The following is a 14,536-nucleotide window of genomic DNA, read 5'->3' on the forward strand; positions in this document are numbered from 1 at the left end:
CACAAGATGGCATCACATCCTTATCCAAAGGGGTCTCAAAGCTTCCAAAGACATCCACAGGCAGGAAGAAATAAAAAAGGTGCCTCTTTTTTTTATCATAGAGAAAAATATATTCTAGAAGCTCCTAGCTGTGTTGTCTTAAAATGCCAATGAATAGAACTGGATCTTGAGCCAATCACTGGCATGTAGACTTAGGCCAATCAGAGTTCAATCTCTGGGGAAGGGGAAGTGGCCCATCTTTTCTGAGCACTTTGCTGCCCATTGCCTGCACAGAAGTGGGGTTCTTTTAGCAAAGATAGAAGGGTGGATTTGTTAGGGATACCTCAAACAGCATCAGCTACAGCCAGCATCCTGGTTAAAGGAGACCAAGGGATTTATTTATGTTGTTGGGTATAAAAATAAACATATTTCTTTCTTAAATTTTGGATTTCTTCTTTCTTGGGGTAACTTGCATGTGTGAAAGGGGGAGGGTGATTAAAATTACGAGGAGCTAAAGTTCTTTTGAAGCCACTCCATAGCTCCTCCACAGAAAGACTGGGAAACAAGCCCAACACTCAAAAATAGTTTAAGTAACACAGGAGAGGGGTAGACTTTGAAGCAAAATAAGGAGGTTTGGGGTAATTTCTATGAACAGTATTGGGGATTATAGGACTTATCATAAGGGCTATCTTCTGAAGTAGGCTACATCTGACTGATACAAAAGTTCGGAGTCAGGGCAGCCAGTAAACAACAAACAAGAGTGAGGAAGAGCAGTTCAGTTTTTATCAGGTTGTTTGAAATATTGGAACTAGTTTATGGAATTGTAGGAATTTGAGACCCCAGGGTAGAAATCATGAAAATCAAAGACTTCTAGTTCTCTTGTGTGTTTCACATCCCACTAAATAACTAAAGAGGCTTTCATGCTCACATGACAGCTTATGAAATTGGGTTTATGTAGTGGGATGCTTCTATTTGTTCTCTGAGAGTAGATGTCATCTCTTCTTGCAAGCTTGCCCTGATTTTCAAGGTGGTGATTAGTTCTTTTTCTTCGGAACCTCTTAGCTCCCTGTGCTCACCACTGATAGCCTGCTGTCTGATGCAAGGAACACACGGTAGTTACTATATGAATAATGGAGATTGAATTAACAAGTGAATGAAATTAAAGAATGAATTGAATAAACAACAGCATGAAAAATAGTTCCCTTTGTTCTTTCAGAAGAGTCATCAGAATAATCAGTAGAAGATTTTAAAAATAAACATGTACAATAAATTTTCTTGAATATTCTTCTTTCATTTCTTGTAATCCTATTTAAATAAATCCTTTATTTCTAATGCAGTAGAACTTCACCCAGCCTTGAAATTAACAGCTAAGTATTCAAAAAATTAAAGGGACAGATTGTGTTATCAGATTTGTGCCCTGAAACCAACTATCCCCTGCCTCTTCTGTATAGTTATAAAGACCTAAATATGTTTGCAAAAAGCCAGTTTACTCAATCTGTATGCTAATAAAGATGGAAGTCTGGAATTTGACCTTTCTTGTTTAAACACATTTTATTGAAATATGTTTGGCTTTTTAATCTCAATAATGAATAAGATAATTTTTGAATCTGAATTGCTAACAAAAAAACGCCCCAAACCTCAAATTAGATTGTATTTGATATATTGAACACTCCCAGAATCTTAGCTACTTTTTTTTTTTTTGGTAAATTACCTTTTATTAGCTTTTTTTTTTAAATAGATCTTTAATGGAGTATAATTGCTTCACAATACTGTGTTAGTTTTTGTTGTACAACAAAGTGAATCAGCCATAAGCATACGTATGTCCTCATATCCCCTCCCTCTTAAGCCTCCTTCCCACCCTCCCTATCTCACCCCTCTAGGTCCTGGCAAATCACTGAGTTGATCTCCCTGCGCTATGCGGCTGCTTCCCACTAGCTATCTATTTTACATTTGGTAGTGTATATATGTCCATGCCACCCTCTCACTTTTCCCAGCTTCCGCCTCCCCACCGTGTCCTCCAGTCCATTCTCTGCGTCTACATCTTTATTCCTGTCCTGCCCCTAGGTTCTTCAGTACCGTTTTTTTTTTTTTTAGATTCCATATATATGCATTAGCATACTGTGTTTGCTTTTCTCTTTCTGACTTACTTCACTCTGTATGACAGACTCTAGGTCCATCCACCTCACTACAAATAACTCAATTTCGTTTCTTTTTATGGCTGAGTAATATTCCATTGTATATATGTGCCACATCTTCTTTATCCATTCCTCTGTTGATGGACAGTTAGGTTGCTTCCATGTCCTGGCTATTGTAAATAGTGCTGCAATGAACATTGTAGTACATGTGTCTTTTTGAATTATGGTTTTCTCTGGGTATGTGCCCAGTAGTGGGATTGCTGGGTCATATGGTAGTTCTATTTTTAGTTTCTTAAGGAACCTCCATACTGTTCTCCATAGTGGCTATATCAGTTTACATTCCCACCAACTGTGCAAGAGGGCTCCCTTTTCACCACACCCTTTCCATCATTTATTGTTTCTAGATTTTTTGATAATGGCCATTCTGACCAGTATGAGGTGATACCTCATTGTAGTTTTGATTTGCATTTCTCTAATAATTAGTGATGTTGAGCATCTTTTCATGTGCCTCTTGGCCATCTATATGTCTTTGGTGAAATGTCTATTTAGGTCTTCTGCCCATTTTTTAATTGGGTTGTTTGGTTTTTTTTTTGACATTGAGCCCCATGAGCTGTTTGTATATTTTGGAGATTAATCCTTTGTCCATTGTTTCATTTGCAGATATTTTCTCCCATTCTGAGGGTTGTCTTTTCATCTTGTTTATGGTTTCCTTTGCTGTACAAAAGCCTTTAAGTTTCATTAGGTCCCATTTGTTTATTTTTGTTTTTATTTTCATTACTCTAGGAGGTGGGTCAAAAAAGATCTTGCTGTGGTTTATGTCAAAGAGTGTTTTTCCTGTGTTTTCCTCTAAGAGTTTTATGATGTCTAGTCTTACATTTAGGTCTTTAACTAGCTACTTTTTAATAGTATTATTACAATTTATGTCTTCATAGGCCATATAATAGCATGTTTATGCCAAGAATGGAATCAGATGGTTAAAAAAGATATGAATGTAGCCAGTGTTGCGGGTTTGATTCTTGGTAAATTTTGCATAAAATAAATAGCTATAGCTACTTAGAGAACCTTTTAATAGAAGGCAGTCATCTTGGAAAAAGCACTAGCCAAGGAGTCATAAAAGTCAAGATTGAGCCCTGGCTTTACCTCAGATCATTCATTAATTCCTTCTGAGCCTCAGTTTCCTTCTCAGAAGCTAAAGATAATGCTATAAGTCTTACCTACTTCATTAGTGGTTTTGATGATGAGGACTTCATAGGACTTTGAAGCCTGTATAAAATTTCCAAGTACTATAATTATTAGTCACAGGAGCTGTAGAAAGACTATTTATTATCAAGAGGAAAAAGAAAAACCCTGATAGGTCAGTGGAATCATATTGATGTATGAGGACAGTGCTTACATTTTTTATTAGGAAAAATCACTGATTAAATGCGGTATATTTGCCATCTTGTCTTAGCTTTTATTTCCTGTGTGACTTGGTCAGAGAAGATGTGAAGTTAAGCAGTCATCTAGGAAGAAAGGATCCCAAGTTTGCTATCCATTTAAGAAAGAGTGAGGGAAATAATACCTAGAGATATAAAGAGAAAGTGAAAGGATGGGAACGAAATCTATTTTCTATTAAATAGTGTACATAATCTCTTTGAAGTTGTGTGTCTTGGGGGAGGGAAGAGGAGGAAGCCAAAGAAAGCAGAAATAAGAGCACACTGGCTTTTGATGGCTAGGGATGAAGTAGAGCTATTTAATCTCCAGATTGCCCTCACACTGTGTGCATCTATTGTGCTTTGGTTGAACTCTTAACAGGCAGTTCTGTTGTGCCTGTTAATTTCAGCACAGTGTGAATCGACCCCTTACTTAAAGGGAATAGTTAGTTCAATTGATGCATGTTTCACTGAATCCACAAATCAATAAACCACTTGGAAAGAAGTAAAGTGTGAATCTTCCTGCATGGTCTCCTGATAAGAGAGACAAAGAATGGCAATAAGATCTGAAATCCCCAACTGGGAGTTAAGCCTGCTTTCACTTGTCTGGCTTAGCAGATGACGTCAATTGGCAATGGTTTATGAATGTTATCTCTATTACCTTCTTTCTGTGGGCCTCAGGCTCTTCCAGCAGGCGTCTAAGGCTGGCGTACAATTTCGTCTCATATCTTGAGAATAAGTGGAATATGATTTTGAGCTCTTAGTGGAGCTGGGCAGTGGGACAGGAGCTGGTGGAACCAATCCAACGGGAGGTTCTGAAATATGAAGTAGTCTGCTGGGTAAGACACAGGATCACGGAGTATGGCAATCTTTGGGCATAGTCCAAAGCTCAGACAAAAACCAGTCTGCATGGAGTCACGGGGCACAGAACTGGGCTGAGGTTGAGAGGCAGGATTCCAGGAATGGGAGCCAAGGCAGTAGTCCATTTTATCAGCCAGAGCTCTTGATTGAAAGCAGGAGAAACTTATGCTGGGTATCTGAAGGAAAAAGAGGATTTATTATAAGGTGACTGGGGACTTGGAAAATTGATTGGAGGTTGGAGAACCTGGCTTTGAAAAAAAAGCAGAATCATTCACCAAAAAATCAATTCCCAGTGGCTTGAAGATCAAAATGTGAAAGGTAATACTATAAAGCTTTTAAAGAAGATAGTGCAGGAACATATCTTTATGAAGTCAGAGTTGGGAAGGATTTTCTTATAAGACCCAAAAGACTCTACCCATAAAGGAAAAGATTGCTTTTTTTTACTGAATTAAAATTAAGAACTCTGTCCATCAAAAGATGCCTTAAAAAGAGTGAAAAGAGAGACTACAGAGTAGGAGATGATATTTATGATACTTAAGAACCAAATGTCTAGAGCCAAAATACATACAGAGCTCCTACTAATATGAAATGTGAAAATGACATCTAACTCAATATAGATTTATACATGGAACTTGAATGAGCATTTAACAAAAGAGAAAATTAAAATGGCTGATAAGTACATGAAAAGGTGCTCAGCCTCACTGGAAGTAAGGAGAATGCAAAATAAAACCACAATGAGGAATCATTATATACTCACCAGATTGTCAAACATTGAAAAAACAGACAATACCAAGTGGAGGTGAGGATGTAGAACAAGAGAGCTTACTTCCACTGCAGGAGCATAAATTGGTACAAGCACTATGGTAAACTCTTCGCCAGTATCTTCTCAAAATTGAGTGCAAGCACACCCAACTACCCAGCAGTTCCACTTTGAGATGATCATCTCTAATAGATTTATAAATAACTTATAAATAACTTCATGGCAACAAAAATGAATAAATTTTATCTACACACAGCAGTGTAGAAAAATCTCATATACTATATAAAGTTCCAAAATAGGAAGAGAGACAAAACTAAACTGAGTTGTTTAGAATTTCTTGGTGGTAGAATTATAAAGAAAAGCAAGAAAATAATAATCACAAAAGACAGGACTGTAGTTATTCCCAGGAAAAACGGAGAGGATTATGATTGGGGAAGGGTTCGTGGGAATGGAGATTGGGATGCTGGGAGTGTTTGCATCAGGCAGATGAGGACAAGTCACCAGGCATAACACATACCATTGCTACTGGAGTTGGATTCATTGGGAGAAACTCATGCTGACACTATCAGTAACACATGTGCAGGACCCTGGGCAGCACACGCATATCTGGCAGAGATATGACTCAGAGAGAGATTGTAACCCTTGGGCTTTGGGGCTTTTTAATTGCAATGACAGAACCTTGGCTCCAGCCCTACCCTGCCAGCTTAGTCTTTGTGTTGGAAGTAGCACCATGCCTTCAAATCCAGGGGCTTGTTTCTGAGTCTGGCAGTTGTAGGTCTATGACATAGCACACAAGTGACAAGACTTGCAAAAATCAAAATTTACCCTCTCCTGAGATATTCAAAAGACCATGATCCAAGTCTTATGTTGACCAAGATTGACTGCCTTTACACCAGGCCATAGCCCATTTCTGTGGTGCTATCTGTGCAGGAAACAAAATTTTTCCTGAGGCCAACTTACAGGAGAATTAGTCTTAGGCAAGCTTAACTCCTACATCTGTTATTAATTTCCTTACCTGTTGGTGAGGTTACATGGTTGTCTGTATTATAATTATTTGTCAAATTTTACGCATATTTTATATACTTTCCCTTATGTATGTCATCTTTCATATTAAAAAAAAGAGAAAAGTATTGGAATCAGGAGGACTCTGGAGACTGTGAGACAGTCACTGTAGCCAAAATTCCAAGGCAAGCACAGCCTGGTCCTCAGGCTGCTCCAACACACCTTTGCATCATTCATTCTCAACCCCAAATCCCAGGACAAATGAGCATTACCTTGAGGCAGTGATAGCCTCCAAAGGCACTAGCAGGCAGGCTAACCCAGAGGTCATAGAACAGAAAGGCTCAGAGACCAAATTAAGATGCTCAAATAACATGAGTTACTAAATCAAATTAAGACACAGAAGCAAGGGGAAAGAGCTGGAGTAAGTTAGGTATAACCTACCTCGTGTGCACAGAATGGAAGGGCTACACAATCAAAATCTTAGGATATGCAATGTTCGTACATCCCATCTCTATGCCACATTAGTCTTCTAATGCACCAAAGGTGTGGTTACAAGGACCAAAACTTAGGTTTGAGCAAATGAGCCCACAGACGGGTGACGCTCTGGGTCAACAACACTTGCTCTGTTGCAGACACACAGGGACCATACAGCTAGCCGCAGCTGGAGCTTGCCAATTAGCCTGAAGGGAAGCCATGGGTTTTGTTTGTATTTCATGGGCAGAGAACCCAGGAAGGCAGAATGGGTGTCACCAATGGGTGATGAACTAAAGCCTCATATATATTAAGTGCTCGTGTATAGTTAGGGCATCCTGAATATTTAGTGCCTCTTGTATTTTTAGTCGCATGTGTTTTTAATACCCAGGTGCTTCATGAATATTAGGCATCTGTTGGTCTTTTCACCCTTCTCTATGTTTCACACACACACACACACACACACACATACATACACATACTGTACTTGCTAGCTTCTTATCTTATGCTTACAATACCTCATCAGCTCTACCTATATCCAACAAACATTTTGCTTACTAGCTGCTTACCTATACTGAAAACACCTTAAAAGATTTTGCTTATGTTTTATAAACTACACACTTATTTATCTGGTAGAATTGAATATTTTCAAAAGCAAATGCATATTACATACCTGGTTGACTGACACAAAATCATGCCCCCATCTCACTGACTGTACCAAAACAGGGAGAAAGTAATATGGCCCCTTTTGGTTATAAGGTAGGAGATAAGTACTACTTCCCACCAAGAATACTTATAAAGAAGAATTTTACATAAAGGAGATCAGGATGTGAATAGGAAGGAGGAGATTGGATACTAGATGGTCCTAATGAACAGATGCCCATCACTTATATATAGAAGGGATATTTGCAAGGAAGTGGGAACTGGGAGTAAAGTTAAAGCCTAGCTATTGGAAATGAGACATTGCATCTGTGTTGGTTAAGTAGCAGGACTGGTTTGAGTCTGAATCCAGGCATAATGGGCTAGTATATTTAGGAACCTCTTTCCTTAGGTCAGAAGAGCTGTGTGACAGCTACTCTGAAGTTTGGGCTGAGCTTCCAGATAGTGATTAAGTGTCTCCAAGTATGGAGAGTAGAAGGAATGCAGTAGCTATGATTAGTCTTGGTCTGAGAATGTCTCTCAGATTTCCTGAAGTCCTTGCCAGGCATGAATTTCTGCATTTCCACTGGTAATTGTTATAGAAACTCCTTAGTGAGAAGTACAACAATTTCCACCAATCATTCCTCTGGACTGTTACTTAGATAATAGAGGATCACTCTCTCTCTCTCTCGTTCTTTATCTTCTCTTCATAGACACAAGAATGCACAGATGCTGACGCAGACATAAATACACACACACACACATACTCATTCTTTCAAAAAAAAGACACTACTAGAATTATCTCTCAATAGTAAGGTAATTTGTTGGCCAGTAACTACCTTTAGATGATGCCTCAGGTTCCAGCAATTTAAATAGTCTAGAGAACCTCTTGGGTCCCTCAGCCAACTAATTTCTCAGAGTTACTCTCAAATAGTCATCTTGGAAAGTTATTCAGAGCACTATGCCAAGCTTTGGTGCCACCGAAGATTCGACAGATCTTTGAGGAAGCCATTCACAGCCCTTTGTTGCTCTTGTTAATTATGATATCTCCCCTTTAAACCCCATCCAGGGCACAGAAGTACTCTTCAAAGTGTCCCTTCCCCTCATCCCACCCCTTATGACACAAACACAAATGATAGACTGGACACTATGTGTAGAGCTAATACTGTACCTGCTCTGTATGTAGTGTCTGAACTATGATATATAAGACTTAGCAAACATCTAACTTTGGTCCTCCTATGTTCCTCACACAGGGCACAATGGAATTAAGGCCCTGGGAACAGCTCTTTAGGAAAAGGTAAAGTAAAATAATGACAATTATACAAATTTTAAGAATGAACATGCGTTAAGGACTTAATTTTACTCATCTGTGAGGTGAAGAGGATCAGAATATATCATCCCCAAATATGCCACTTTGTCATAAGAATTATTTTGAGCTGAAGGCAATTGGGAATCGACAGATGCAGGAAGAGTTCTCTGCCTTCCCCTTATGTACCTAAAAGCAGGGCATAAATTTTCCTTTTAAGATGTCCATCCCCCTCTACCCTCCTTCCAGTACCCCACCCCCAGGAAGAGAAGACTACTTATCACAAGAGACTGAGAACTGACACCGAAATCAGTTTGCACAAACAGGCCTGACTAAAATAAGACCTTACTGTCCATTATTTCCTCATATATTTCCTAGTAACTTCCCCGTGATTCATTATCCCTTGAAGCTCAAACCTCCTTTCCTTTGTTAAAATGGTATATAAGCTGTCAAGTCTGATCACTTCTTTTGAGTTTTACTTCATTTCTGTGAACTCCAGTGCACATAAATATTCAAATTGTGTGACTTTTCTCTTGCTAACTTGTCTTTTGTTAATTTAATTCACAGGCTTCTTGCATTCATTGGACCTAAGAGGGTAGAGGGAAAGACAGAGGAAACCAGGCAGATGTTAACTGGTTCAAGGGAAAAATCAGCACAAACTTATCTGGCAAGCAAAGGAATGTTGAAATGAATTGCCAATGGCAAAACCCGTGTTTCCCCCTAGAGATTAGAAAAATCAATTAAATCTCTACCAGACTGGCCAGAATTCACTTGTTTATCTGTTACCTATAACTCAAAAGGGTTACAAAAGAGCTAAGAAACAACAAAAGGCTAGAATCTGATAACCTGGAAGGATGTGCTGTATGTAGACAATGCAGGATTTTACACTGAAACCTGTTTTTTTTTTAATACAATATACAAAATAGCTAATACTATTGGTTGACTTCTCAACTGGTAGTATTTTCTTGACTCAAGTCTTTCTTTAACAGACTTATTACGCATCAGGGTTTTATTCCTAGAGACTTTTAATATTGTCAAGATTAATGTGCTGAAGGTTTGAGGATTTTTGGAAGGACGCTGAAAGAACCCCTTAGGGTTCCTCACACAGGGCACAATGGAATTAAGATTGGATTTTAGGTGCTTAGGTTTTTAGAGAACTGGGAAATCAATTACTATGTCAGCTTTCTGGATGTCAAGAATGACCACTGTTCACACAATACCTGCCAGGTAATGAAAAAATCAACATTTTCCTCATTCACAAATCTTTCATACCAACTGTTCAACTTGACATTCCCCTTAAAGAATTCACAGTATTTGATACTTGTGCCTGAGGTCTTTAGAATTAAGAAATGTTTATATTATATATTCTGGCAATACTGATCTGTCTGTGTTCTCTCCAAGGTGTTATTTGCTGTTGATGCAGTTTCTGGAGGGAAATAGATACAGTTAATCCTCATTATTCATGGATTCTGTACTTGCACATTTGTCTACTTGCTAAGTTATATGTAACCCCAGAATCAATACTCAAGGTGTTTTTGTAGTTGTTCAAAGACACGTGCGTGGGCGGCGTGGCAAAAAATTTGAGTTACCTGACACACATGTTCCTCACCGAGGGGGAGCAAGGTGGTGCCCTGCCTTCTTGTGTCAGCTCTCATAGTGTAAACAAGTGTCCCTTTGCTGGCTTATTCAGTGCTAGTTTTTCCACACTTTTGTGCTTTTTGTTGGCGATTTTATTGTTGAAAATGGCCCCCAGGTGTAGTGCTGAAGTGCTGTCTAGTTTTTTTACGTGCAAGAAGGCTGTGACGTGCCTTATGGAGAAAATATGTTTGTTAGTTAAGCTTCACTCAGGCATGAGTTGTAGCACTGTTGACCCTGATGAGTTCAATGTTAATGAATAAAAATATATGTTAAATGAGGTGTCTTTAAACAGAAACACTCAGAAAACAAGGTGATGTATTGATCATTTGAAAAATACTTGCAGGATCCTACCCCTCGATTTCCCAAGGAGCAGTCATTTAGTATTTACCAATTCAGTGTTTGCGGTGACTATAGAACGTAAGTACAGAGAACAAGGAGAATCAGCTTTATTTCTCTCAGAGGATGTTGTCAAGTACAGAGTGGTGAGTTTTCTTCCTGGTCACCTCGCAGTCCAGTACTCTTCTTAGCTTTCCTCTGTGGATAGAATTTGGTTTGTTGGAAGAGATTTGCCTGTGTCCTTAAGACTTGGTTGAGGCAAGAGGGTACTGTTCTTTGGTAAAGTTTTTTCTCCTCTTTTTGGAAGGAATGAAAGTAAATTCCAGAAACTATAACCCTCTTGTTCTAACTTGTGCTGAATTACTAGTGAATTAATTGCTCAAACGCTTCACCCTCGGCAGTGAATCCCATTTATATGGTTTTCACTGCCCTTCTAAATTCTGATTAGCCTTTCCATTGACACCTGGGCCCTTTCACGTCTTTGTGGGTTTTTGAAAAATTATAATTAATCACGAGTGCTGGGCAGACCTCACTTATTTTACAGTTACGTGCACTTGTTCCTTTGAAGGGAAACCACGGGCCCTGCCCCTGCCACCACACATGCACACACTAATTGGGGTCCTGTGGGAGCAGGGAGCTAGAGATGGGGGAAGGAGGGAGGGACGACAGTATTCCGAAGGGAAACTTGTTAAGTGCCACTTTACAGAACAGCTTTAGATACAACAGTTGCTCCCACCATTTTCAGCCAGGCTAATAAGAGGTTACTGTTATAACAATCTTTTACCCCCGCTTTTGACAACAAAATGCAGAACAGATTGGGGGTGGGAAGGGAGAGTAAACCATGGAGGTATATTTGAGTCAGGGGCCTGACTCCCCTTAGGCAACCTCAGTTTTGTTTTATGCCAACCTCCCTTTGACCCGTCACCCCTCTTTTTTCTCTCCAGGTGCAAATAAATGACTTGACCTCTTTTCAACTTAGAGAATGAGGTCTGTTCCCAGTCATTACCACCTTCACACAAACCTAACTTAAATTTTTTCTTTTCTCAAGTATTTTTCATTTTTGCCTCATCTATTATTGCAACATGAAAGGATGATTCCTTGACATAAAGAAATTCCAAGCATGAGTATGTAAATGGAGGCAGGAAAGCCCTTTCTGTAAAGACACCAAGCTTGTGCCATAAAGGAGTTGATCTGGTTTGGGACAAGTAAAAGCCCAGGAGCACTGACCGTTGAGGAAATTTAGAGGGAAGGAGTCTTAAGAGCCTCGGCAATGCCATTCACTAACGGTGGATTTGAGTAATTTTCATAACATTTTAAAGCCTGTTTTCTCACTTATTGCAGAGTTCTGCAAACCTTTTCTGTAAAGGGACAGATAATACATATTATAGGCTTTGTGGGTCACGTGGTCTCTGGTGCAACTATTTAGCTCTGCTGTTGCGGGGCAAAGACAGTAAAGACAATACATAATTAATGGGCATGCCGTGTTCTAACAAAACCTTAGTGACAAAATCAGGCTGCAGGATGAATTCGTCAGGCCAGATTTGGCCCACTGGGCTATCATTTGTTGACCCTGATCTATAAAATGAAGATAATAGTATCCAAATCCAGTTGTTGGGAAGACGATATATATGCATGTACTACATGTAAAAGATTTAGTATAATGTCTGGCTTATAATAAGCACCTGTAGTTAAAAAAGGTAAAATCATGATTTTCACAGGATATAAATTGAACTTATGTTAAAGATTTTACTTAACTCATTATTAATGCAGGGTTCAGGCAGATATTATATCTGGTTCAAAAGAGATTAAAAAAACAGCGATTTATAAGAAATAATGAGACTAATTTGTAAATTGTCAAAAACTGGCTTGGAGGAAAAAGTTGTCCTTTTACCAGTCAATTCATTTTCATATTCATAGTCAAGAATCATTTTTGTTGCATTGTACTTTTCCACAACTTACAGAGTTGAAAAATAGCTCAAAGGTGATGAAAATCCAGGAACCACATGGTGCAGAAAGGTGTGCTCTAAACAATGCATCATTTGCCACTGGAGAAATATAGTAATCTTATTTGCTTATTCCAAGTTTCTTTGCACACTCAAATCTTAGCTATAATCATTGTTGCTTAGATGTCCCCTAGGGTTACTCGGTCCTTTGAGACTGAAATGGAGTTGACTCATATTCCATTTGGGTGTGCTCTAAGGTTTCCTTCAAACTGAGGCTGACTTGAAGCTCCTGATTCTGTTGTGTGAGTTCAGTGGGTGGATTGCCGCCAAGAAAAAGCGTGGTATTGTTCACTTTTGGCATGATGTCACGCTGTGTGACATGTGTTCCCAATGACTCCATGCCCCTGAGATACCACCAACCTGTGGCTCTATGAATGCAAGAAGCAATAGGAACATGTACATCCCAACAATGCAAATCATTTAAATGATCACAGCTCCAGCTGGCTTCCTTGTCATTAGGGATTTCCTGTGGGCTGACATTTCTCTGTAGACTCCAGCCACCCTTATTTCTCAGCTCTTTCTCTCCAACTTCCTCCTCACCTACCTTCCTTTCTCTAACAGTCTTAGATTCTTGTTCATTTCTTATGTTAGACAGTTTAACTATCTCTTTGTTTTATAGTCTCCTTAGAAACTGTGATTTGGTAGTCTACCTTTAACACCAAAGTAGCCTAATGAGTTATTGAGTTAAAGGAAAGGCCAAGTGCACACAGCAGAGTAATTCGTAGTTCCTGTACAGAGCAGAAACTACTGTGATCAGTTGTGCTTTTAAATAGTTCTTTCTTTTTTACTACTGTTATTATTATCATTAGAAGGAGGTAAATCAGGGGTGCCAATGGGATTGTTCCAGATAAGCAGTTAATTCTGCTGGCTGTTTTTTGGCTTTCCGTTTTTCTTAGTTATATTTTTCCCACCCTCTCGCTGTCTCTTTTTTTTACTTTCTTCCTCCACAAATTAGATACACGTATTTTTAAACTGTGAAATAACATTTCCTCTCCTTGACAGGGAACACACAGGATATGTTACCGACCCCTTGGAGTTGGTCCTGAACAAAGGTCCTTCTGCCAGGTGTGTTTGAGTCAATAGGAGACTGAGTTTGGTTCAGAAGCAAAGAAAACCTTAATCTTTGATCAGAGAATGGAGAGGCCCCAGCTCCTGCTCTAGAGCACATGCCCTCCTGACAGGTTGTGGGTGGGGCTGCTTTATAGGGATCTCAGCAGCAGGGGAGGGAAGGGGGTGGAGTTCACACAAGGCAGGCGCAGCTGCACTGCTCAGGCTCTAGATTGCAGTGCCGGGCCCAGCGCCTCTGCACACGGCCTGCCAGCACCATCTTGAGTTACAGCGCTTCTGCAAACGGTCCCTGAGCTGAAATGTCAGGTGTAGCATTTTTGTACTGGGAACTCTGGTCTGAAGAGCCGGGTTCAAGGCCTCTGCACGCTGCACCCTACGAGCAAGTGAAACTAGACTAAGCACCAAGGAAAAAAAAAAAGCTTGGACTTTGTTTTACTGCCCAGATTCTATTTTTATTTTCTGGGAATTGTTAATGGGCTTTGCTGGTGACAGATACAGAGACGCTGTATCAAGTTTCAGCAAGGGTACTCAAGTGTTATGCTACCTCCAAGGGTTGCCTGGGCATTCCTACTGCCAGAGGCCAGGTAGGCCTGCCTAAAATGGTACTTAAACAATTATGCAGAGATAACAAACTGGGGATTGACAAAGTGCTTTTCTTTTAGGAAATCAATGGTAGATTTTATTAGCCTGAGGAAGTTCAGGCTTGGGCTTAAAGGTTGGAAGATAGAAAAATAGTTCTCTCAGGTTTAATTGCCTAAACTAGCAAATGGAGTTTGACTATTAGTTACGGTTGGTATAGGGGAAAAATTGTGAATGATTTTTGAATTTTAGTGGGGTGTCCTGTCTGAGTCATTCCTCTCTGTCTCTGTTTTTGATTAGGCTGTTTGACAACAATATAAGTTTTGGAAAACTGAAAACAGTGCAAA

Source organism: Balaenoptera acutorostrata, chromosome 3 (genome assembly GCF_949987535.1).
Source record: "Balaenoptera acutorostrata chromosome 3, mBalAcu1.1, whole genome shotgun sequence".
In the NCBI taxonomy this organism is placed as follows: domain Eukaryota; kingdom Metazoa; phylum Chordata; class Mammalia; order Artiodactyla; family Balaenopteridae; genus Balaenoptera; species Balaenoptera acutorostrata.